The 27953-nt window shown below is 38.5% G+C and overlaps 1 long non-coding RNA gene across 1 annotated transcript; it reads right to left on the bottom strand.

Annotated features, from left to right (window-relative positions):
- Window positions 1–16453: 16453 nt before the first annotated feature.
- LOC103560257 (uncharacterized) lies at window positions 16454–26619 on the bottom strand. The gene is made up of 3 exons (XR_547152.2): window positions 26515–26619; window positions 23820–23869; window positions 16454–16587 (listed from the first exon to the last, which is right to left on the bottom strand). It is a non-coding gene; the product is annotated as an uncharacterized lncRNA (long non-coding RNA).
- Window positions 26620–27953: the final 1334 nt, after the last annotated feature.

Raw genomic sequence — 27953 nt, 5'->3', positions numbered from 1 at the left:
AAGAATGACAGCCTGTCAGTCACTGGGATGAGTGCTGCCTAGAGCACATCAGCTAATGAAGTCAGGTAAGCGTCTTCATCTAGTGTGTGTATACACTGCAGAGGAAAGCAGCTGGGGCAACTACCATGCTGAAGTTCATGACTACAGACCGAGCTCAATTTCCCACCAGCCATCACGAACATTCAAATCCCAGATTATCAGAAAATTTGGGAAAGTGTGTAAGAAAATAAGGGGGCTCCGTGGAGGCAGTGTGTACCAAAACATTAACAATAAAACCTGAAAGTCAAGCTCTGTTCTTCATGTTGCCTCCTTGTATGATCTCGTGAGAAGGGGCGATTTTGAGCTAAATAGAAACTTAGATTTAGAATAGAGCTTGCATATTTTTCAAATCAGGAAGTGATAGGTGCTCAATAAATATTTGGTGAATGAATTAATGAAGCCAAATTTGTTGATTCTTGCTTCATGTAGCAAAAAAAAAACCAAAAGATACAATCTCATTTTTGTTTTTATACACTATACTATTGTAGACCTTTCTAGAATTCAGTTGTCATCCATGGGAACAGGGCCAGAGGATAAATCTCAATAAGGGAGACCCTGATGTTCTTCAAAATAAGTCCCCAAATGCTGTCCTATTATACTTGATTCAGACTGCACCTGAGTTGCAAAAGTAACTAGACCTGACTAAATCTTAAAAAGAATCAATCCTGTGGTACAAGAAGAGAGCCTTTCTATAAATGGGGATGGCTGGTGCAAACCATCGTAGGGGATGAATCATAATCATTTTCACTTTTAAATTCTGTTTGTCCAGGCTGGCATAAATATGTTTGCTTATATATAAGCACTTGTATAAATTCTAGTGTTAATAGCTTTTTGAAAGCAGTATTTGTCACCCCTCAAAAAAACAACATAGTAACAGTTAATAATTCTGTCACTCAATATTTATTGAAAAAGCAAATTATGTATAAGAATTTACAATACATTGTGTTTAGTGGAAAATTATTTTTAAAAACTATCTAAAATGTAAAAGACATAGTCTCCTCTCTTCAAAGTCAGATCTTATAGTGAAATGTGGAATGCAAGGCTTAGAATCCACATAAAAGTTAAATAAATGGTAAGCAATAGCAATGCCAGTACTGATTATGTCATAAGACAGTCTATTACTAAACAATGAATTAGTAGTTTTGACAGGAAGTAGTATATGGGTCATAGGAAGATGAGATCACCATGGGATGAATTGATCAGGACAGATTCCAAAGAGGAGATAATTTAACCAGGTCTTGAAGGATATGTCGAACTTTTTTCTTTTTTTTTCTTGAGGAAGATTCGCCCTCAGCTAACATCTGTGCCAGTCCTCCTCTATCTTGTACTTGGGTTGCTCCCACAGCGTGGCCACCCACAAATGGTGTAGGTCCATGCCAAAGTGAAGCACGTGAAACTTAACCCCTAGTCCACGGAGCCAGACCCAAGGGTATGCAGAACTTTAATAAGTAGATCTGTTACAGAAAGTCATCTCAGGTAGAGGGAACAATATAGGCATGAAGGTACGAAAATCTAGACTTGCTCAAGGGACAGTAAAGAGATGAACTGAGTATTGATTTGTGACTGTGTAATTTAGTCTGAAGGCAGATAGGAGAACTTTGGAAGAAGGGAGTAAAAAGTATTACCATACTCATTTGATTTTCTCCTCCTCAGCATTTAGGCTCCACACCACTAGAGTGGATGCAACAGGTTGCCTATAAGCATCCATGACCCCTCTCCTATACCCTCAATACTCTTCAGTCATCCACAGAGCCAATCAGCTCAAGGAAAGATGACCACAATCCCATCCTTCTTGTCACTGATGGGTTCAGGCATCCAGGCTTGAACCAGTCAGTGCATGGTGATCTTGAGAGAGGACAGTTGACCAAAGTTATATCAGTCAGACTCAGGGAGAGTTTCTATTCCAAAATTTAAGGGTAGCATTTTTGTTCTTTCAATTTGATACAAAGAACCCTGTCCTGGTTCTTATTTGGTGCGCTTTTTTTATTAACATGATGAAAGTAAGTTTCAGCCCCCAATAGACACATAATTGCAGCAGAACTGAAGGAATCAAAGAAAAAAAGAAATGTGCACCGTCCGTGATCTCCAGTCTTCAGTCACAACGGCCTATATACCACCTTAATTTTTGAGTTGTTTTGAGTTGAGCTTTTTTTATTTGCAGACTAAAGTATTCTGTCTACAAAGAGCCAATTTTTTTCAGGACTTTTACTGAAGCTACCATTGTCAGCAGTAAGTCAGGTTGAAATGAGAAAGCTTATCCCTCTGGTTCAATCAAAATGGCAGGGGAATGGGCAATGCTTTTTTAGAGCAACTTTGCTAGGAAGCTCCAAAAAACAACAAATTAAGTCAAATAGGAAATCAATCAGGAAATAAGAAATAAAAACTGACACATTCTCATAGCACCTTGCATAGTCTCCTTACCCTATGATACCTAAACCCTAACTACAGACTTTCTGGTTGACACAGGTTCCATTCATTTTTTAATCTTCTGTTTGAAAATCTACTCTCTATTCTAAATCCTGGGCTGTTGTATTGGATCTGTAGTCGACCTGGTTCCCGATGTTGGGTCATAATCTACAGCTCCCTCTGGTAAGAAAGACCTTAACCTGAACTTGCTGTAAGTGAGAGAAGTCTATTGAACTGCTTAGTCAGTTTCATAAAATATACCACAGATAAACATGGCTTTGGGTTAAGCTAAGCATTCAACTGTTGACACACTTCACCTGTCCATTCAATTGATGATTGGAATATATTCCTCAGCTCTGAAAAATCCTGGTGGCTTTCAACAACAAAAGTATATTTCCTGCTCAAGTCACATATCAGGAGCAGATCCCTTGCTGCAGGTGCTTGGGATCCTGTTTGGGTCTGAGTGCTTCTGTCCAGGATCAAGAGAGTCAGAGAAACCCCACGGTGTCTTTCAGATCTTCTGCTCAGTTGTGGTAGATGTCATGTCTATCCATATTTTATTGGCTAAAGCTGGATATATGGCCAAATCCAGCATTAAAAATGCAGCGAAAGTACTGCAAGCAGGAATGCATAATCATCTTGCTTGAAGGCAGCAGGAAGAGTTGGAAACAATAATACAGTAATTTACAACTAGTCATTTATTCTTTTCATTATCATTGAGAGCCTTTGATGTTTCAGTCAATATGTTGAAGTTGGGACTAAAACTATGTGAAAGACTTTCCTCCTTTCCTCAAGGGGCTCAAAATTTAGCGTTAAAATTAACCAAATATCTATAAAACAAAGATGGGAGACTGATTTTAATGAGTCATTGAACTTTAGCCAGCAATGTTGTGGGTTTGCAATAGTTGATTCTTGCTCAAAGTATACAAATTATCATTGTTAAAAACTGAAGTTAGACACATTGGGTACTATTAAGAAGTAAAGGGAAAAATAATAAAAACAAAACCCTCTGGATTCTGTCCCCGTCAAGTTCCCCTTGTTTTTAATTATTGAGGACTAATAGCTCAACAACTGATTGGCAAGTATGGCAAATCTCAGCAAGGTAGAGCTTTTCAAAAAGTATACATGGTTTTTTAAATATGGACATTAATCTTAAGTATCCTTGGGAATGCACAATTTACTCTAAGATTAAAAATAACCTGAAATACATGTGCACTGTAAACAGTCCCAATAACTGAGTTCCTCTGCCATAGAAGGTATTCTGGTTTGTGTTCTGAAGTTGAGTCAAATTTAGTCAGTGGTATCAGTGACATATATAGACATCATCTGAGATGTATGAGATAGTTCAACAGTATTGTCTGATACCTTAATTCGGCCCAACAAGGGTCAAGGTACTCAAATCAATCAACTGAAGTCACATACCATCAGTAAACAAAAAAGCAGACCAGCTCTTGGGCTATAATTTTAATCCATTGTATTAACTCTCTGCATGAAAATAGAGAAATACTTTTTCCCCAGTGTAGCCTCCTGATAGTCCCTCTCCTCTCTAAACCTGCCTACTGGAAACCGTCCATCCACAGCCCAGCTTTACCCAATCCCCAAACTAATTAGAAGAACTCAGCCTGACTCTACTTCATAAAGTTTTCTTCCCCATTAGTGAGAATGGAGGTGATAGTCTGATATTTCCATTCCTGGGTCCTGGAGAGTCTGGGACAAACTCCCTCCCATGGATGTCCATCTGCCTTTTCAGGAGCTTCTCCCTGTGAATCTAGTATCCATGCTGGCAATCTTCTACTGTCAGAGCCTGGCCCCGAGCCAAGACAATATGTCCTGGACCTTGAAATAACCTGTGTTATTTCTTTTAATTTCTTCTCTTTGAGGATGGACCTTGACTCTGGTGCACTTCTCTGCAATAGGCTAAGAAAGCTTTTTGATTTTGAGAACTGCCCAGAAATTCTGGGCCTGTGCTTTCCACCATTGTCAAAATTTGGTGCCCCTGACTTTTGTCACCGGACCAGAATGACTACCATTTCTTACCTTCTCCCATCAAAGTCCGAGCCCTACTTGCTTATTTAGGTTGGATGAGGCCTCTCTCTGTCCACATCAGTTCTGTTCTTCCCTTCTCCACTTTACCCCAATAACCACATATTATTCCTTCTTTTAAACCAGAGTTCCAAGAAGATCTCAGTCCAGGATGTTGCAGGCACCATCTACTTTCATTCAAACAATTTCATATGGGAAATTACTGAAAGGAAGGCATCAAATTCTAATTTTACTTTGAAATATGCCTAGAAATAGGATTGCTCAGTGATGAAGGGGGCATGTATTTAGATGTATAGCTATTACCAAATAATCTTCCAAAGCATTTGATCAATGGACACTCACACTAGCAATGTGAAAGATTTCTACTTGCTTCACATTCTTACCAGCCCTCCGTGTTGTCAAGTCTCTTTAGTTTTAGCCTTTCGATGAGTGTGATTTCAAAAAAGATTTCCCTGGTGACCTATTTCACATACTTATTGGATTTTTTTTATTTATTTGTTTTATCAAATGCTTGTTCATGTCTTTTGCCTGTTTTAAATCAGGTTGCTTGTTTTTTCTTACTAATTTAAGAGTTCTATGTGTATTTTGATTATGAGTTGTTTATTGGATGTGCCTATTGTGAAAATCTCCTCCCATTACGTGGCTTGAAGAATTTAACCTTTTGCAGTGTGAAGAAGCTTAAAAAAAGAAAACCCTATATCTTGCTGAATAATACATCAGAAACATTGTACTAAAATTAATTCTGGATTGCAAAGTATTTTATTTCATATTTGTTATGATCATGAAGATAGACAGAGAAAACTTCAGTTCTTACCCTTCTTCTGCTTCATGCACCTTCAAACCTTTACAGAAAGAAAATCCTTCTGTAAATATATGCCTGGCATCCCAGGTTGAAGTCCGGGGAAGAAAAGAAAAAAGTCAACAGAGGAGTTTGAAAATCCCCCGTGTCTTCTGGATCAGTAAAGAATTGAGAAGGACTGCACAATGAGGACAGGTATCCTGAGGTGCTCTGGATGTGTGACCAGTGAGCAACTGGAGGGTTTGGAAGCAGGCTCCGGTCACCCTATTTTAAGCTAAGTAGAGTAAGGGGGAGGATTCAACTAAATAAAACAAGAGGTTCCTCTGCTGATTTCTCACCTAAGGGAGTTGTGGAGAGTATTAATAACTGGAGTCTGATAAACAATTGTTCTTCATGGTCTTCCGGACTTTTGTGTGACTTATTAGATAATCATAAGGCTACTTTAAAAAATATAATGTGTTGTTTCTGCAAACTACCTCCTCCTACCCATTTGGAGATTAAGGATACAGTAACGGGCTACTCATAAAATAACATTGGAACTACTTATCTACATGCTTTGAAGGATATTTTATTCTGCAAAGTATTAAAGATATACCCACTATGCATTGTGGTGAAAAATCTAAAATTGATTATCTGACCCCAAGGACCTACAATTTGGAGACCACATGTGCATGTCTATTATGCCTATGATGTTTTCCGATATAGAAACACACTGCTCATCATGTTCTCTAGTGCCATCCTCTAGTTCCTCTTCAAAACAGAACACAAAGAAGAGGGGGGCAGGTTCAAGGCAGACCCAACAAGTGTCTTTTGGATTTGCGATTTTAGAAAGGCCAGTGATCTGGCTGGAGAGCCGACGAAGAAGAGCGATATGGCCAGATACAGAGGCTTTGTCAGAGCACGTTAAGGGACACTGTAGTTGCTAAACTGTCACAAAGAAAACAAATTGGGCAAACATGCTACGAACTTGGACTTGCTTTCAACGTCAGACTGTCAAGTGTGTTTCAAGTTGAAAAGATTCCAGCTTGGCCATAAAAGATTTCATCAGGTGAGCCATCCATGTTGCTGACGTAGGGCCCAGCATTTCTATAGGCAAGCAATCTTGCACCAAGTTCAAGTGGATAAGGAGGGAAAGGAAAGCAAACAACAAACTTGTTTATCAGATTCAAGTTGAACCATCTGTTGTTAATGATTAGATCTTCAGCTTCCAATTTTCGTTTGAATGTTATTGCTCATTTCTAGCGGCGCTGAGCCGCTGCTTTCCCTTGCGTGTGGATTCTAAGTAAAACACAGCTTAGATTGAAAGCCTGTTGGAGGAAGAAATCATGCTTAATGATGTCTGGCAGATTCCCCTTTTTCCCTGAAGGAAAACTCAAGGGCCCAGGTCAAGTAGGAGGTCAATTCTTGGCTCAACATGACATTAGGGTAACGAGTGCACTCTGAGGAGCTCAGTTTGCTCAGCTGAAAATGGATATTGTACTTCTGACTTCCCAGGAACTGAGGCTAGATAAGGATTAACCACTGTTTTCCATTCACTTTAGATGAGAGACTCAACTTCGATGCAAAGTTGGTGAAACTCAATTCAACTTTCCTCTGTGGTAATAAACAGGTTGTTGGGATAAATGTTTCTTTCCTAGAGGGTTTTAGTCTTTGTAACTGTGGTTTGTGGGAGTATTTTAAACCACAATTTTTCATAGATCCTATTCACCATTTGAAATTGGTTGTATTGATTGCAGGTAATTATAATTGTATTTGTTGTGCTGCATCATCTATATATGAGGGACGTGTGAAATTACATGACCCAATATCTTGAAAATAATGAGTAAGAGAATATGTGTGTGTGTGTGTGTGTGTGTGCATGATATTGGGCGCATATCTGACTCAAACTCCCCCAAGTAACACACTCGTAAATACGTATATATATGTATTTACTCAGATATACACACAGCTGTATATATTTAATATGAAAATAATGCTCTAAATTTGTTATAGCATTTGCCCCCCCTTATGTGTGTGTGTGTGTGTGTGTGTGTGTGTGTATATATATATGCATGTATAGTTTCCTTCACAGAAGGTGTATGTATGTGTATATCTATATGGACAAGACTATGTCATGATACTATGTATATACATACTCAGTATGTTAAATTCAGAATGCCCAAGAGAACCACTAGTTACTAGTTTGAATATTTTGAGAATAAACAGATTTTCAAAATTACTAGCTGAGAGTAAAATTATCCAGACCCATTTGGGAACTATGTCCCTTAATTAATTCAGCAAAACTGGTTACAGTAAAGAACACGAAAATATTGGATAAAGAATTTGGAAGTGAAATGTTACAGTTAACCTCTAGCTTTTGACACTAATTCTAAGATTCCAACATTTTAATTCGTCCGTAACTCAAGCATTTATACTTCTGTTTTGGGCATATCTGTGAAGTTTGCAAGGACAGGAGTAGCAAAATACTGAGACATTGACTTTTAAATATTTGCTGACTCATTAAGTAAACAATAACAAGTGAATCCTAAACAAAACACCAAATACCAGCAGAGAACAATACAGGCATACCTTGGAGATATTGTGAATTAAGTTCCAGACCACCACAATATGTAAAGCAAATATCATAACAAAGCAAGTCACACGAATTATTTGGTTTGCTAGTATATATAAAAGTTATGTTTACACTATACTATAGTCTATTAAGTGTGCAACAGCATTATGTCTAAAATAACAATGTACATACCTTAATTAAAAAATACTTTATTGCTAAAAAATGCTAACCATCATCTGAGCCTTCCGTGAGTCATAATCTTTTTGCTAGCAGAGGATCTTGTAAAAAGAGCAATATTTGCAGAGTGAAATAAAGCAAGGTATGCCTGTGATAGAAATGTTATGAGATGACTAGAATTCTCAGCCTAATGGCAGGCATGTCCAGTAACTACTAAAGATATCTGGGATAGTAATCAGATCTGGAGAAAGGGAAGATTTCTCAGAGGAAGTGAGAAGGGAGCTAGGCTTTATAGACCAAATGGAATGGGCCAGGGCAGAAGACATGCCTGCATTGTCTTTTAGTTGTGGAAACTCACTCCAGTGTAATTTTGAGAGGTGGACTATGTCACCTACCCATCGTTGGGCAGCTGACTCAGGCTGACAGCCGTACATCGGTACTGGAGAAGTCAGCCTATGCTCTCACTTTCCTCAACTGCCATTTGATAACGTCTTCAATCTTCCCAACCTTTTATCCTCTTTCTCCTGTTCTTGCTCTAAATGAATTACATTGTCTCTGATCCATTCATGTTTTTGCTCTTGTAGTTAAATTGAGACTTCATGTCAAAATGTTATTTCTTAGAGTGAAATGTGAGAAATAAGACATTTGTTTAGTTGAACATAATCCATGTAATCTATTGTTATGCAGTAAAAATTCTAAGAGAATAGAATGATGAGAATGGCCTAAGAAATTCTGAAGAAGATTCACAAACATCACAGATTTCTTGTATCACAAAATAACCACTTTTTTAAAAGAATCAATGAACAATTTTTCCGTATGTTAGTAAATGTCCAAATTAACAAGAGCTATTCTCATATGTTCTGATTTATGGGTTAAGGACATCCTGGGATGACGTGTTATTTAGTTTGCTCATTGAAAGATAACCAAATTAAAGTTGATTAAGCAAAAAGCAGAGTTTGTCATAAATGCACAGAATGTTCCATGGGACAAAGGTCAGGCATAGAGTTGGGTCCCAGGAATTCACTAGGCCCAGGGTCTGAGATTTCTTCATTACTCCTTGGCCCCCTCTTATTTCTGCTCTGCTGTAATTAGTGTTCCTCACCTTTCTTGTCCTAGACTGTCTGGTTTATATCCCAGCCTACCTAATTGCCAAAGGCTGGTAATGGATCTATGGTTTTATCTTCTCTGTTCAAAATAAGACCACATGAACACAGGAGTCTTGAAGACCAGTTTAAAATTCTCTTAGAATAAAATGATTACTCTAGCTTTAGCTAGATGTTCACTCCTGGACCAATCAGTCACATCCTTGTGAATGATGTCATACGGTACAAAAAGTGCCATCAAGAGTCCTTCTGCTATAAGCATGGGGACTGAGGTTGACAGAAGAAGTCCTTAGAAAAGAAAGCTTGGGAAGACAAACCTTCTTCTGTGAGTTTAACTTACACAAGGTTAACACAATACAGACCCCTTTCCATTGTACTAGCACTTTGCCTACCTCACTCCTGCTCTATCCTAGCAAAATGAGACAATGATTGGAAACATCACCAATCCAGACTGTGAGGATGAATTAAAACCTCCAAAATCTGCCGAGGAATGAGATTCAAGCATAACTCAAATGTTCTCCTATAACTGGAAGCTGCAGCTAATTGCATCTGGGAACATTATTTTTCAAAGTGAGTCCCAGATTAGGCAGCATCAGCATCACTTGCATCATCTGACATGCAAATTCTCAGACCGTAACCTCAAGTTACTGAATCAGAATCTGTGAGACTGGGCTCAGCAACCTGTGCTTTAACAAGTTTTCTAGGAGATTCTAATGCATGTCAAACTTTGAGCACCACTCTTCTAGATTCTAGAATCCAGAGTGTTGTTTCTTTCAACTTGGTCCTGAAATGCAAGTCAACTAAAGAAATTTGAATATTACCAAGAAAGCAACAGGATTAAATGGATGTCCTGAACTTGTTGAAAGAGGGTAGCTTTTGTCACAGGGAATTTGCAAACATATGCATTTTCCCAATTTAAGGGAATTCTTCCAATATTTCTGAATTTCGTCGCTCCTCTCTCCAAACATTTGGCTCTGCTGCACACCAGGACTTCAGAGTAGCTGGAACTGGAAAGATGAAATATTGGAGCCCTAGCCTCAAGATGCTCTTGTTTTGATGTTGTGAGACAAATGCTGGAGAAAGTAGACAACAGACCCAGACAAGAATAATTCAATTATAGCATGATGCCAGTAGAAATGCCTATAAATGAAGCAGGCAGGAAGAAGAGGAGGGGGGATCCTGTCGAGGAGCAGTGCAGAAAGGCTTCCCAGAAGAGCTGACATCTGAGCAGTACAGAGCAGTGAGTAGAGATCAAACTAACACTGGGGGAGAGTTTCATTCCAGGTAGCAAGAACAGGGTGAGCAGAGAAATAAAATTTTAAAAAATGGCATTTGAAAGCTAAAGCAAGTAATGTAGCTAAAGAGGAAGCTGCTGACATTCATGAGCTCAAATGGCAAAGGCCTTGCCCATCCCCCTTAGAATATTATGCTGAACTGGCTTTTTGCTTTTCTCTTGGACAGGATGCCCTACTTTCTGCACTTCCATCTGGGTCAGGCACCTAAACTAATTCACCCAACACTCTCTTTATCCTCTGATACAACTGTACAACTCTGTATCTTATCCTCTGTACAACTGTAGGTGGAGGAATTGTTCTTGGTCTTGGGAGTCTTTAGAACTCAACCGAACAATGAATGAATGGGTGATTCTACTTAGCGTGAGCTCAGTAACTTCTGATCCCTTGAGTGAATCACTATTTAAGAGAGACTAAGAAAGTGCTAAACTCTATTTTCTGTGTTTCTGGAAACACTTTGCACGATTCCCTGCAGGAAGTAGTTTTAGGTGGGATCTGAAAGAGGAGGTACACTCAAGACAAACTTAACCCTGTCTTTGTAGAAAGAGATGGGTGAAGAACAGATAGGCACAGAGGTGACTATCTGGACCATCACCTTGGGCTGATAGAACATATGGGGTCTTTTATAAGTAGCTAATTGTCAAGTTTTATTTTTGGCATGATACTAAGTTCACATAACGCCAAATACCTCAAAGATAACAACAGTTTACAAATTAGATTCCCTCAAATTACCAAGGCAGACAAAGAAGAAATGACACAGAAAAGACACACGATATCAATAAAAATTGATGAAAAAATACATGAGTGGAGAAAAGAAGGAATACTGCTCTCTGTTCACACACACACACACACACACACACACCCCAATACATACTTGAAAGAATATAGTGAAAAATAAATGCAAGTTAACCTAGAGAGAAAATAATCTTGCTACATAAAAATTGTTTAGAATCATTTCTCTATTAAATATTCATTAATAGCAATTGCAATCAATGGATTTATTGCTTTGCATACACAATCATCTGATCACTTATATAAATTAATTGTAATTGTGAATTTCACAATCCTCACCTTCTTAAGATGCAACGGGCACCCATGGTATCAGCGTGTACGTGTTCACAGTGAATTTCTCTATTTGTTTTCAATTCTAGCGAAAGACTGGCAGAAAGGAGGGGGAAGTCAGGTCTGTAAGAGGACTTGGAAGAGTGTAAACTATCCTACCCTTTCCTTGACCTTGGAGATAAAATCTGGACTTTCAGCAAACCTAGGGTTACTTCCCCCTCCCTTCTTGTGCCCCCACATCCACTCCAGAAGGGCAATTCAGTTTACATACTTTGTGAGATTTAACATTGGGCTGGTGAGATTCAAAATGTTTATGCTCTAAGCGAGAGAACCTTTCTCATTGTTTGCCAATCTGTGTCAGATTTAATCTAGATCTGTAAACATCAGTACATTTTCAATTCTGGTGCAATTTCCTTAAATTTACCCTACAGAGGAGGCTTCGCTTGCTGTTATTGTTTTCTTTCCCATTTTTTCTTTTTGGTAATCTAAGAGTAAAAAATCCCTGAACCAATTGGTCAATCGATTAACAAATTAACTGCTAAATAATGGATTGGGCCTTGTCAACATGGTGACAGGGTGCCCAGAATAAAATATGTCTCTACAATACTTCTTTGAACACATGCCTAACAAAGCAACTCTTGCTTTTCCTAACTAGTTTACACAAATGCCTAGAAACCAAATAGAAAAACATAGGACGATAATATTTTATCATTCATACAAGCTGAACAGAAATGGGCATTACATTGAGAAATGAATAAAACTCGTTTTTGTTCGAATTAAATTTTAATGTAGCAGAACTTTACATGATCCTTGAAACATAAATAAATGCAGAAAGACAACGAAATATTTTCCACTGCTAATTATACCATTTATACCGAACATGATGTAAAAGTACACAGGAAATAATGTTACTCAGTAGACAAAAAAAATGGAGTGAAAGGGATTGGAGGAGGGAGGGGAGGATGACAAAACCATATAATGAAGTTTGTGTTATGTAAGAATTACCCTCGACAATGTTTCAAGTCTTAGTTATTTACTTAAAGGCTTTAGTCTGGAATAATGGTGATATGAATAATCATCAGAAGCCAAGGCTGTAGCTTAGAAACCTAGTCAGAAAAGATGTTATATGGAAAAAAAGAAGAAACTGTATGGTAAAAGGAGGACATTTAGGACTGCTCTTTACTGATAATATTCACATAACTTCTGCAAAGCACATCACAGAGGAGAACAGGGCTCTCTCCCCAACCCACGTTCTCCATTCATTTGGGGTTGTTCAGACTGATGGTTTGGAGGGATGCTTGTGGATTTAGGTTGGAAGCAATTTTCAAATTTCCAGGGTGGAGGATTTCTTCAGACTCTGGGTTTTCAAGCAGTGTTCATACAATATAAAAATCAGTTGACTGTTGGAGAATTGGGTTGCTAAGCTGTTGATTGGCTTGAATAACCAGAAATAACCTTAAAAAATATTCCATTCTTTATTAAGCTCCATCCATTTTTATTCAATAAGAATTAATGACTACTATGTGCATAGCTTGGTGCTATGCATGTGTCCGCAGGTGGTGGGGGAGTTCAGGAGTGGCCCTGGAGAATAAGACTTACATCGCCCACTGAATCACATGGAACATATTGGGAGATAAGATACATGAATAAAAATGGTGACAACAAAATACCAGCCAGAATATTATGGGCATTTTATTTTGATATTAATTTGATCTTGGTATTGGTAAAGTGAACAAGTTTTGGAATGAACAGATTTAGAATTAAATATTAGCTCTCAATAATTGTGCTTACAATAAGAATAACTAGATTACCTGGGTAACATTTTTTTTAGTGCACTTGACGGTAGTAGGGTGCTAATAAGAAGTTGCAGAATTACCCGGCAGAATCCAGGGAAGAGCCTGGCATTTAGAGTCCTTCTTCCATTAAGGTCATTTGCCAGGTCTGGAAGGAATAACTAAAAGGTTGAAAGGTGGAGCTAAACTTCTGACAGCCTCTGAGGACAACAAAAAGCATTGTGTGTGTGTGTGTGTGTGTGTGCGCGCACAGAGACAAAACTAACATAATAATCAATACACACCTTGAGAATCTGATCAAGAAAAAAGGGCATTAATAATCAATATCAGGAATAAAATAGAGAACATCAATACAGATTCCAAAAACTTTAAAATGAGCGTATGTAGATACAACAAATACATCTATACAACACATTTAAAAATTTTGATGAAATGGAAAAAATCGTAGAAAGACACAACTCACCCAAATGGACACAAGAAGTACTTTAAAATTCAAAACCCAGATGGCTTCATTACTTAATTCTATCAAACACCTAGCGAAGAAATAATATATGACTTCCTAACAAGATTCAAAAAGCACAACCTTAAAGGAGAATATTGATAAATTTTATCAAAAGGCATTATTAAGAGATTGAAAAAGGCAAGTCACTGCATGGAAGAGAACTCAATTGAAGATCTTGATTTTAGACTATGTTAAAACATGCAGACTATATCCTACAAATCAATAAGAACAATACTAACAATCTAAAAGAAAGGTTAGGGAGGGGTTTTAAATCAGTATTTCAGAAAAGAGAATATAGAAGTAGAAGAAAAGTGTGAAACCTCATTAATGTCAGAGAAATGACAGTTAAAATCAAAATGAGATACTACTATGCTCTTACTAAGTATCTAAAATGAAAAATAATGACAATATAAACTATTAGCAAAGATCTGTCACATATGGAACTCTCCGACAGTGCTAGTGGGATTGTAAATTAGTACAAAGCCTTTCTCAGACTGTTTGGCATCATCTAGTAAAATTGAAAATAAACATTGCCTGCAACTTGGCGATTCCACTGCTAGGTACAAACCCAGCAGAAATCAGTGCATATTTGCACCAAAATACATGTAAAAAAGTTTGGAGCAGCATTTTTACAATAGTTGAAAACAATCCAAAAATCCTTTAATGGTAGAATGGACAAACAGTTTATCATAAAGTCACACAGTGGAATAGTAGGCAGCACAGAAAATAAATGAATGACGGCTATGTCTAGCAACATGGATGAAACTCACAAATATAATGTTGAGACAAAGACGCCAGATGCAAAATAGTTCATGCTGTAAGATATGATCCATGTAAGGTTAAAACGTAAACAAGACCTTATCTATGTTTGCTGATCTACCCTTTATGTGATAAAATGATAAATAGAAATAAAGTAACTGGGGAACATCAGGCTAATGATAACCTTCGAAGAAATAAGTGCAGTGTGTGGGAGGCATATGGGGGCTTTTGGGGTATGAGTTCAGCTCTAGCTCCTGACTTGATCTGTGTGGTGGTTATGCAGATGTTTACATTGTGATAAATCTATCATATTGTGATAAAACTATTCATCTTTTTTAATGATTTTCTGTGTGTGTATTATAATTCACACCTACAGACACACAAGCGATTTTAATAAAATATGTTTTAAAAGTTCTGTATGGTGGAAGGCCCTGTGAGTCTTGGATTCCTCCTATATAATTCGGTGATAATAAAGTCTACTATCCAAGATTTCCAGGATATGTGAATGAGATAAATTACCTGACACATAACAAACACTCAAATGTTATAAAAGTAATTCTTCATATAGCTGAATTCTTCATATTTACGAAAGGGGGAGAAGAGGTGAGTTATGTTACACACTAAAAGATTGATAAGATCTAGACTTCCTTTGTTCAATTTTAAAACCTTGTTAATTCAGTTAAGCACATGCTTGGATGAACGTCTATCAGGCGTGTGTGCGTGAGGGATCCTGTGTTGGGTAGAAATGCATCCAAAGGAGCGTCAAGACATTTCACAAGGAAAATGATGCTCACATGGAATACGAAAAGTTATCTGTATGTCACTTCTAACACAACATCCTGAAAGGAGAAAGGTTTGGTTCGAGATCTTGATTCTTTATTTAGCAATTGAGTCTGGGGAAAAAAGGCAAAAATTTGGGATTATTCAATTATCTTTGTCTTCTCTCTTTATCTCATATCCCACATCTATCAGAAAATCCTTTGGCATTACATTTAAAACATATCCAGGATCCACCCATTCTCCCTATCTTTAACCTTCCCCAATACAATATTTTATTTTAATGCTTTCTCTAATTGCTCTCTGCACATTTTTCTTTGGGCCTCTACAATCTATTCTTCACACAACAGAAAAAAGTGACCCTTCAAAAACAAAACTTAGAACTGGTCCATTCTCCTCTCAAACTGTCTAAAAAGACAATGCCAAGGTCCTTACAGTAGTCTACAGGGGCCTAGAATCCCTCTTTACAGCCTTTTATCCCCACCTTTCTATACCGCAGGCTGAGCTTTCTTGCTCTTCCTCAGACAAGCCTAACCCACTCTTCCCTCAGGGCCTTCTCACACTGCTTTGCTTCTCTGGGATTTTCTTCCCTAGATACCTGCTTCACTCATTCCCTCATTTTCTTTGGTGTCTGCTCAGACTTCTCCTCATCAGAGATGGCTACCCTGTCCAGCTTATCTACAGTGCTCATGTCATCTTTGTCTCACTCCATCCTCGTTTACCCAACACATTCTAATCAGCAGACACTTGGTGAATTTATTCTCTCAACTATTTATTGTCTGCCTCTAAGACAGCAGGACTTTTTTCTCTTTTATCCTCTGCATTATTTTGCCAGTGCTCAACACGGTACCTGGGATGTGATGTGTGTCCCCCAAAACATGTTGACTGGATGAATGTGGAGTAGACTTCAAGCTCTGCACAGGAAGCTACTAACAATTCATTTGAAAACCCATTTTACCCTCAATTCAAACTCTCCTACATTCTTACATCAGCTGGAAAATTACAAAATTATTTTATTTCAGCTCATGTCACCCTATTTCTACCCTTTACACACGCACACAGACACACACACACCCCCTCCCCTCCCCCCCCCCCGAAACCTGTCTTTAGCTAACTATGGTGCAGATTTCTACTCAAAAGCAATAAATACCTGGGTAAGGTCTCAAAATGTTAATAGCAGTTCAAGCAGATATTGCTGTCTCAAGAAGTGACCACTTAATGAATCACCACTACCAAAGAGGTCAATGAGGCCAGTCCCAGATGTGTCATGTTATTTCAACTCACCTGCAAATGAGCACATTAATATTAACTGGCAGATTGCACACCTTTATATTTATGTAAAACTGATTTGGGGAAACTACACAACTGGGAGGTGTTAAGAGAGTTTCCACAGCCTGTCATCCTGCAAATCAGCCCATTTTGGGGTCATTACTTACATGATATTACAGAATCTGATTTTCAACTTTGCTTTGCCTGATAAAAATATTTCTTTAAATAAAGAAATACTGATGTTTTGCCTCGTGAAATTTAGGTGATAAGCAACTCCCAGGCTTACTTCAAAATCATTTCAGTAAATGGAGGCTAAGTATCTAGGAGACAATAGTTCCAGTCACACCAACCTATATGTTTTTTAAACTTTGCCTTATCTGGAATTAGAAGATATTGTATTTCTTTACTGGAATGATTACTCTGGAGAAATCTTAGCATCTCTGTTCAATAAACATTATGAAATACTGTTGTTGAAAATTTCATAACTTAGAATATGGAGCATCCTCTGACCCCATATTCTGATGCTCATCCGTGAAGCTCCCCTCACTTGTGCCAAAAACTTCTTGCTCCTTTCCTTTTCACACAGATGTGTTTCCCAATTCATTGTTGCACCAGGCCCAGAGAAGTTTCTTTTGAGATAAATCTGCTCATCTTTTTTTTCTCACTTTCTTGCTTTCCTATCTCCCTTTCCACACCCCGCCTCTCCTTTTTAATGCATCTTCTCTTCCCGTCATTCATTTCCCTTACAATTTCTCTTCTTCCTTTTCTCCCCCATGTTTTCCACCAAGGAAAGAAATTTACAGTAAAATGTATATTTGAAATAATAATGGACTCATAAAAAGTCAGCCTCAAGGGAAGGGGAAAGACAAAACATGAAACCAAATTTATCTATATAGTTGCCATGACTAAGTTTCAAATTTGACTGAGATTTCTTGGAACTGAGGCAAACATGAAGAAACAAGTTAAAAATCACTCACGGTATTAACACCAGTGAAACACATTTAAAAAATATCAGTATAGGTATTTCAAGTATGTAATGTTTAACTATATCTAGTAGATAGGGTAATAGTTGAAGCAATACGTAATGTTTTGTAACCTAGCTTTGAATTCTGAGAAGAGTTTTCACTGTGGCTAGATGGAGCAAAGTGATGGCTAACGTCAATGACAAATTTTTGGAGAATTGGACATGTTAGTCGTCTTTTCCTTTAGGGCCTTGATTCTCAACTGGGAGCTCATAAGAAGTGCATGGCAAGACCTTTGTAAATAGATGGTAGGGCTCCACTCTAGACCTTGCTGAAATCACAACCTTCATGGAAGGGTCTTGCTTAAGCAAGCTCAAACATCTTTCTGGGCATATTGGAAGATTCAATTTCCAAAAGAATACTTATAAAAAGAAATATTTTCTCCAGCTGCCTTACAGTTTGAACATATAAAAGAACCATTGCATCATGTTAAGATATGGTAATGTTCTATTTGCTTATCAAAGACCTTGGTCTCCAACATTTTTTTTTATGGGCACTCCTATCAATAAGACAGTCTGGTGTGCACAACCCCATCGTATGTACCTTGAAGCCTTAGTGGCAGCTCTCTTAATGTGTCGACAACAATAAGCATGGAGAGTAAGGCATACATAATCCTTGACCTGGTCTCTGTCATGAACTGAGTTTGCTCTAAGAGACAGCCTAGCCTCACCCAAACCCCTCATTTCACAGTTGAGAAAACCTGAGTCCTAGATATGCCATGACTTGCCCAAAGTCGAAAGATTGAATAACAGCAGGTAGAATATTGTGATTTATAAGAAATATATATATATTCGATCATTCAGATGACAAAAACTCATTTCTTAGGTATATTGAGTCTTCATCCACAGTGCCTGGCTCACAGTTCCCAAAACCAGGAACGTAAAGGTGAAATGGATGTCTGGTTTATGTTAATGAAGGTGAGTTTTGGACGCCACCCGAACATGGGGGCTGGTTGCTAGGAGATCGGAGTATCAGAGGACCGGAGTTTTCAGTCCCACCCCCTGATTTCTGGGGAGGGCAGTGGAGACTTGAGGTTGAATCAGTTGCCAATGGCCCATGATTTCGTCAATCAGGACTGCATAATGAAGTCTCCACAAAAATTTAAAAGAACTCCTCATGGCCCTTTCTTTCAGACAGATTCCACATTGAGGAACCAGAATCCTTACACGTACCACCACGCCAGGCCCCAAACTCCAGGAGGACAGAAACCCCTTTGTTCAGGACCTTGCCCTATGTATCTCTTCATCTGGCTGTTGATTTGTATCCTTAAATATCCCTTGTAAAAACTGGCAATCTAGAGAGTAAATGGGTTTTGTTGAGTTCTGTGAGCTATTCTAGCAAATTAATTCAACCTGAGCAGGGGTTCTGGGAACCTCTGTTTCAATGGCCAGAGGCTTAGGTCACAACCTGGTACTTAAGACTGTTGTATGAAGGCTGGGGGTGGTATGCATGGGATGGAGCCCTTTGCCTGTGAAATCTGATTCTCTCTTGGGGTAAATAGTGTCAGAATTGAATTGAATTCTTGGACACCCTGCTGATGTCTGAGAACTATTTGTTGGTGTGGGGAAGCCACCACTCACACACACACGCACACACACACACACACACACTTTGGAATCGGGTCTAGGAACCTCTTCACAGCAGGGCCAGAACAAAAACTCTAGGAAATCAGATTCTCATCACCATGTCCTTGTCGCTGCTCCACACAGTCCCCATGAGCACTGGAGCACCCTTCCTATACCCAATTCCCTTCTCTTATGTTTCAACAGGAGCCCTGCTGTCTCTGGAGGTGCGCTGTTAGCTGCCTTCTCTAACCAACTCCCTTTATGTCTTTTATTCTCCTGCTCTTTGAACACCCTGAGGGAAAATATGTATTTGTTCTCCTCATTTTGCGTTTGTTTCTCTTCTTCCTTTAACTCTGCCAGTGTGATTCCTGCTGCTATCTGCGAGGAGCTTTCTTCTTACCAACATTTAAAATATCTTTGTATAACTCACAGAGCCATGCAAAATTTCTCTATTTGAAATTCAAAACCCAACCAGGTTGACCTCATTTCAAAATAAAACCAAATCTCAAGCCATTGAGTTTTTATTCAAACCATTCTTTTACATATTTTTATTTATTTATATGAAAATGTTTTCCTGTGGACTTTTTGTAGCTGCATGAAAGATGTTAGAGTGTTAATGAGAAAGGGGCGTGAAATGCCTTATATTTGCAGACCACTTCACAGCTTCACAATCCTTCTGCAAGAGTCATTCCTCCTAATAAGAGTCTGGTGAGGGTACCAGGCATATCCTATGGCCCCTCCCTCCTCATTTGGCAATTGAGTCTTTCAGGAGGGATAAAATGAGTTTCCCAAGGTCTCTAGCTTGTTAAATGGATGCATACACTAATGCATACACAAATTCACACACCCACAGTAAATACTATTTACTGTGAAATCTAGACACCCAGTACAACATTATGAAGCTTGGGCTATCTCTTACTGGGCCAGCTTTCTATGGCTCTCAGTCCACCTGAGAAATTCACCAAGTAGTATATTGATGTGAAGTCCTAGTAGGAGAAAAGTCAATGGCAGAATAACACAGTAAAGAGTACTAGACTTCTTTTAAGCTCCCTGTTCTAACAGAATTCCAACTTTGTTTGTACCTACCCCTTCTTCAAATGACAAAGGGGAATAAAACCTCTCTCTCAGGCCAGGAACATGTTCTGACTTGTCAGCCCATCATGGTATTTGGCACCTTAAGTGGTATTTGCATATTAGTAGTAAGGTTAAAAATGTGCTTCTACCTACCGCTGGTCTACGAGACAGGAAAGGAAATCTGGCAGGGTATTTTTGGCAAAGCTATCCTTGTCCTAAAAAAGTTACATAAAGTGATGTGGATTAAGGCTGCCCCAGGTAGAGAAGCCCAAGGTGGCATGGCCTACATGCCGAACTATATGACCCGGTGGATTTTTATGGTATGAATTAGGGCTGCCCCAGGGACTGAAGCCCAGGGCATCCTCACCTACATGCCGATCTATATGACCGGATTCATATCTAAAGTTATATGACCGCACAATAACCAGACCCCATCTGCACTGAAATCATTTAATGACTTTTTACATCATCTTTTCTTTTTCCAGTAAAAATAAGTCACGTACCCGTGCCTTATAAATTTAGCCCTAACCTTCAACTCAGAGCAGCAGCAGGAGCTCTGACTGCCCATGGGTCCTGTCCCCATGCAGCAGCGACAGCAGCTCTTCACTGCCCATGGGTCCTGTCCCCATGCTGTTCCATACTATTCTCTAAATAAAAGAACACTACTACCAGACCTTGAGAGTCCGAGAAATCTTTCTTTCGACTCCTGGGCTCACCGACCCTGCATCAAAAGGAGATCCCTCTCCTTGTTGTTGGTTTCAGATGTAAAGCCTGGAATATATGACCCCATTCTGCTACTTGCCTGAAGGCACAGCTAATTTGCCACTAGTCTTTATGTTACTTGCAGTACAAGCACCCTCATTTATTTGTGTTAACTCTCCCCTCCTTGTCTGGGAGAATTCCTGTCCAGAGTTCTCCTGCTATGATTAGTGAGATTATATATATGTGTATATAAATATATATATAGCAGATACATGTATCTGAATCATACTTGGGGCCCATGAACAGTATCAAAAAGATGTGCTTTTCCAATTTTGCAATCAGAGTCCCCCGGCAGAAATTTAGAATCGGGAAAATCAAGATGCTCAGCTATGAGATTCAGCTGAAATATCATGTAAATTTGGGGTTAGGAGAGCCAAGATGGACTGCACCTGTTCATTCTAGAGTTATGCAAGATTACATGCTGTGGACAACCAAAAGTGGCCGGCCAGAAGAGGGAGAGAGAAATGGCAGAGCTAATGCACAGGGAGAGAAACACGAGAGAGAGAAAGTCCCTGGCGCACAGCAGGTACTCGACAAATGTGTCGATTTCTAATGTTGAATGTTAGTTGCTTGTACCTTTCTCATAGTCTATTTTATGTCTATTGCAATAGTGAACTCTGAGACCCTAAGACAGCTGTTTCAAAAATTCGATTCCTCCTTTGCCTTAGCAAGTATTTCTAAAGGTAGTCTCCGGATTAGCAGTTTTCTTCTTGATCCTGCTCACATCGTCACGGCCAGTTCAAGCTGAGTGTGGGAGCTGCAGGGCTGCATTTTTGGCCACTCAGGTTCCACTTCAGGGTACACACAAGTGATTAAGGACAGTCATTAGATATTATTTGTTAAAAGTATACTGGAAGAATAGCATAAATAATTTTATTCTCAGAGTATTAAAAAATAGACATCATTAAAGATGAAGTGTCTATATAGGCAATGGGTCTCAAAAATATCCATATGCTGACTAAAGATAGATTATAAGATAGCATCAAATGTAGAAGAAATGGGGTATTTTTGAGAAAGATCAGACTTGTTAAAGATGTAATATCACACTCATTATAAAATAAGTTAAAAACATAAAAATATAAAGTGTAAAAATTCCATCTGATCTTCCAAATTGATGCGTATTTTGGGTTTAAACTACTCCCGTCTGTATAAAACCATTGCCTCTGTCCCTTCCTACATATGCTGCAATAATTCTGTCTTTATATTGCTTTTAAAGGGTACCGGAAGCAAGGACAAATAAAAAAAAAAGTTATAAAAATGGCATGATGATGTCCTTTTAAATTATGTAAACCTCGTTTTATGTAATAGTGTCACTGAACAAATAATCACTTGGTTGAGGAAGATTAGTGGCTGTAATTATTTATTCATTTTAATGTTTGTTATTAAGCCTTCCTTTTGCTATTTATGGCTATTATATGGTGAAAGATCAATACAAAGAAGATGAGAAAGTGCGGAGATGATGGTTAATTATATCAGAAAGGAGAAAGGTAGGCAGATGCCTGGCTTCCTGCTGATAATCCCACTCTTCATCTCATAAATGTTTCTGTAGTTAACATTTTCCTTGGCTTGAAACAATACAGCAAGATAAGCAGCCGTTCCATTCCTTTCCCTGTAGGTCGGGCATCTGTCTTACCACTAGAGTCAGGGTTACGAGGCTGCCTGTACTGTTTCCTGTGCACCCCTCCCCCACCAAAGCATAGAGTGGCACCAGCCTGTAATAGGCACTCTACATATTTGCAGAATGAATAAGAATGAATAATAAATGAACAAGGAGCACATTGGGAGACATCATATCCCATCTAGAAGACTTCAAATTCATATTAGCATTTTAAATGCCCTGAGAAGGCCTGCAGTGAAGAAGCCTGCTTGGTTTGTCTAAATTTGATATCACCAAATGAATTTTTCCATTAGTTTTTGGTTGCACTTCAGGGAAGCATGTTGGGAAATACTTTTGAGAATATTTTTTCCAATTGCAGTTTGATATTATTTTAGCTTCCTAAAGAAATGCCTTATAATTTTTTTGAAAAAAAAATTCTTAGTAAGATGAGTTACAGTCTCAATTGGCATATTTAGGATATCACTGATTGTCTGGTTGGTGGTTCTATAAAACTAGGGCCTTTTCCAATGCTTGAGATATTGCCTTCACTATATATGGTTTCTCCAATCTATTGACACTAGAACCAGTGCTAAGGTACAGCCTTGCTCCTAGGAAAAGGTATACATGGCGGGGGGAGGAGGGGGTGCAGATTTTCAAAGTTTGAAAATATCTTTGGACACACACACACACATCACACACACACACACACACACACACGACAGAAGAAACTCACCTATCTTCTTTTATGATCACTTGAAACACAACACTTGTATCAATCCTAATGTCAAGAGTGTCTGCTGTGCTCTAGTTTGTTCATGTCACTCTTTTGTCAGTCCCAGTGTTCATTTACTACCAGGTGTCCCTCCCTGAAAACAGGCACCTTACCCATCCTTGCTCTCTATAGCTCCTAATACTTGTTATTTCTGGATATCTGGTTTATGGAGGTGATTTTTATTTTCTTTCGCATGTTTTGTCCTATGCTCCACAATTAACATGCAATGTTTTAAATCATTAAAAACCAAAGGAGTATTTTATCTCTGTATCTATATAATAAATTAAAGCTGTAGATTTAAGGTTACCCACACACCTTATATATGGCATAAAGGAGGACAGCATGACCTGCCTCCCAGAAGGAAAGTGCTATATCGTTTTTTCCCAGTGCTTTACATCCATCCCTCCTGAAGAACCCTGTTTAGAATCCTTAACACCTATAGAAAGAGAAAGTACCTTTGCAAATTTGTTACTCCTTTGACAGACTGGTTGGATCTTCTCAAGTTCTGGGGGGAAGAAAGGTTTTGAAGAACTTTAAAAGCCATATACCAGTAAAAAAAAAAAAAAAAAGATGCCATTTTTTAAAGGATTTAAGTTATTTTAAAATGTCATAACAGGCCTTCTTGGCAGCACTGAGGGCCTAGATGAGGTTTTGTGATCACAAATTTAGAGTGGTCTCAATCTGCCTTGATGTGTGATTTCGATTTTACTCAGCAGCATCATCTGCCTCAGGATTAAGAAAGAGAAGACCCATATATCGTGTGCGAGGTCCAAAGATATCCACCTTGGGAAAAAGCAAAGTAATGTTTCCACTTTAATGATCTGCTCTTAAACAATAGAATTCAAAAAGTCTATTCAATTAGACAACAGAACAAGTAAACCTATCATACTTATTATGCCTGTGATCTTGATGTATCACTTAAAGTTTCTGGACCTCAGTTTCCTACTCTATGACCTGGGAATAATAGTATCCATCTCATATAATTTTTGTGAGCATTAAATAACAATCTAGTTAAATGTCTTAGTGTAATATCTGTCACATACTAAGCATTCATTATACCACTTTTCTGGGTTTTTCCCCCCTGTGGAAGATTCACCCTGAGCTAACATCTGTTCCAATCCTCCTCTTTTTGTATGTGGGTCGCCACCACAGCATGACCACCAACGAGTGATGTACGTCCACACCTGGCAACCGAACCCAGGCTGCTGAAGTGGAGTGCACCGAGCTTTAACCAATAGGCCACTGGGGTTGGCTCCATTATACTACTTAAAAAAAAAGTTATTTATATACAGATCATTGGTCATTTTATTTTTCAGTGATATTATGAGGATTATCAAGCTAGTTAAACACTAAGAGTTGAGACTGCCAGTCTAAATAATTAGTCAGATCCATGTTCAAAATATTCATGTCATTATAGTAGGAATAAAAATATTAAATTCTGCTTTACTGATTTGTGACATTTGCTTTCTTGCTGGACTCAGTTCAGTCAGTCTTTCAAGTTTCCAATTCTCTTTCACTCTAACTCTACAGCCATATGACTTTGACCTTCCCTTTATTTACCCAATAAGCCCGGCTGCCTAATATAACCCAGTTTTTTTCCAGAGTATGTAGTCATGTCTATTTCTTGTGCTCTGTAATGTATATTTTGATTTAAAAAAATGGGACTAAACTTCTATCTGGAGTTTTCCCCTTCTATTTTTGGGGAGCGTACCAGAACTTCTCATTGTATAGATGCCTACTCTGATGTAACCTCACCAGATCTCCTTTGCTCCAGGCCCTTTAAGCCTCTTGCTGCTGGAATCCCTTTGTCCAGTGGTCATCTTTTGCATTGGGTACTAGCAAGATGGTTTAAACATGACTACCTTCCATTCATCCACTTTAGCAAAGGGAAACTCCTATAATTTTGCCAAGCCAAATAGGACTAGAGGCTGTTCATTGAGGCTCTCCATTCTGTCCTCTCCAGTTACATTTTTCTCTGTTTAAATAGTTTTCTCTGTTAAATAGTTAAATAGTTTTCTTCTGTTTAAACAGTAGACCCAGCTAACACATATATCCAACGAGGTAAAAAAAAATGGGAAATCTCCTTCCTGCTATGTGCTACTGTAAGTAATTCTCTCTGAACCTTTCAGCATCATACTTAATTTCAGTGGGGTAAATGCGTGCCTTCCCCATTTCTCTTGACTTAAGGTAGAAACAGAAGAATCACTGTACTCTCTTACTTACATCCTAGATAATGCCCATGCCCTCTCTGTTTCACAGGCTGAGGAGGGGAGAGGAGGAATGTGATGTGGATAGCTGACATTTTTCTGCTTCTAAATAGGACCTAGCAAGGTTTCTAACCTCCTGATTCTTACATGATAACGCTGTCAGTCCTCTTGAAGCCTTTTCCCAATTCTAGGGCAATAGGAAAAGTTCCACTCAACATCCTTATAATCACTAAATAAACAAGTAAACATAACATCCTGTATACCAATAAATAGACATATATAAGTATACCTATGCATACATATTTCATTTTTACAGAGGAGAGTTCTCTGTTGAACTCTTAACTATTGAGCTCTCCTTATATCTTTCAAGTATGAAGAGCTAATGAAATCAAAGCCATAGGTTAGTATTTAGCATTTATATAACACTTGTATTTGCAAAGTGCTTTAGAATAATTCCATCCTTAATCCCCGTAATAGCCCTGAGAGGGAGGCCCAGTTATCGTTCCCTTCATAAACGAGGAAACAAGAGACCTGGAAAGGTTGCGTGACATGTTGTGTGGCTGATTGGTGGCAGTCACCGATTAAAGCACAAGGGTCTTGACTGGGAGCAATGTGGTTCATCCTTTGGGCCCTAAAGAATGAGATTTCTTAATAAACCCATGAGTCATGGAGAAGAGGCACAGACTGACTATGATTTTACTAGGCTGTTTCCACTGCATCTCATTGATGGCTTAAATCATCTTAGTGCCGCTGAACCCTTTTCAGCAATAAAATAAAAAGTGTATTAAGTGCTAAATTCTGCCCATAACTGGTATTTCTCATTGACTGAAAGTTTATGGAAGTTGTCAACTTCAGAGACCAACTTATATGAAGGCAATCAAGCCTCTGTAGGTAGATGAATTGATGTAGTCAGAAATGATGAGGATGAAATTAACAAATTTACCAATCCTTTGGAGCTGAGGCTACATTTGCCAGTTTTTATACTCCAGCACCATCTCCCTACGAAACTCCAGAGTTGAAGCATTCATCATTCTCACCTTCAGATACTGTTACCTAGATACCTCCGTTTTAGTTACAAGCTTGAGATCACCATAGCAACCAATTAGTATTTATGTTGCTAAGACAGGATGCAGAGAAAGGGGAAAGCTGGATGTGCTTACTCATTTTTATGCCACCTCAATAGAGAAAGGATAAAATGTTGATTCCAGTTTCCAAATTCCCATTGACTTCTTCCATTCTAATGTATATTCACATTTGTCTTTTCCACGGGTAACCCACTTGATGGTAAAACACTTATGGTATGTACAATAAATTCTGTAATTGTTAATAGTGCCAAAAAGGAGTGCAATAATTACATTTTCTGGCATTCTGGCCTATTGTAGGATCTGGGTTTCAAAATCTAAGGCTTCATCTAACATTTTCTAAAGCATTTCAGCATCAAATTACATACACTTCTCTTGCTCTTTAACAGACTAAGGTCCAAATTTCAGCTCTAATACTAGCCAGCAATGGAGCCTCTGGCAAGTTGCTATCCTCTCTTGCTCAGTGTTTAGAACAAGCACATGAATCTATCCCTAGAGCCAGAGTTAGCGTCTTGGGATCAGTATAGGGTAAGTGCTCATGAAAACTTAGATCTCATTTGACAACTCACTTAAAAACACAGAGTAATTTCAAATAAAAGTATCTTTTATATGTTAGTGTGTGTGTTCTACTTTATTCCCTCGTAAAACCTTAATTCTTGGAAAACTTCCCTTACTGAAGAGAGTGGGAAATGGTATCTAAACCCTCCCCAGTACGGTTAGGTGCAGCATAGACACTAGAGAACTTGCTACAAGACACCGTCAATTGCATGACTGGAGGATATCCAGAAGATCACCAGTCACCAATGGGTTTGGTCCCTCTTTTCCATCTTGTTTACAGGAACAATAGAAAATCCCCTTGAGCAGCACAACTTCTCCCCAGGTTCATCCTGAAACAGTTAAGCACCCTTTGGAATTAATGAAATTGACTAAGAAACTATTACTCTGAAAAGCTAAGTGTCTCTGTAGTTTGGATAAATTGGGTAAAGAATTAAAATTTCCATTCCATCCAATTTGTTGTAGACTGTTTTAGTGTCAAATTAATGGTAACAGCTCTGTTCGTGGAACATATAGGAAATGGAGCAATCTTTTTGGTCTGGTCTGTTTGATTTCAGTCTCTTTTGACAAATCAAGTATTAGTCAAATAAGCTGACAAATTATTTAAATGAAGCTCAGTTCATATCTTTGCTGCTCCAGGCAGAGATTCGCAACAAACCACTGCCTGTGTCACCCACACCAGCACTGTCTCCTCATCAATCATATGCATACATGGCTCTTTCCCCAAAGTCACCACCTCAATTTG

This window comes from Equus przewalskii, chromosome 7 (assembly GCF_037783145.1).
Source record: "Equus przewalskii isolate Varuska chromosome 7, EquPr2, whole genome shotgun sequence".
NCBI lineage: Eukaryota > Metazoa > Chordata > Mammalia > Perissodactyla > Equidae > Equus > Equus przewalskii.
Note: the sequence above shows the minus strand (reverse complement) of the source record. Positions and strands in the feature narration are given on the sequence as shown.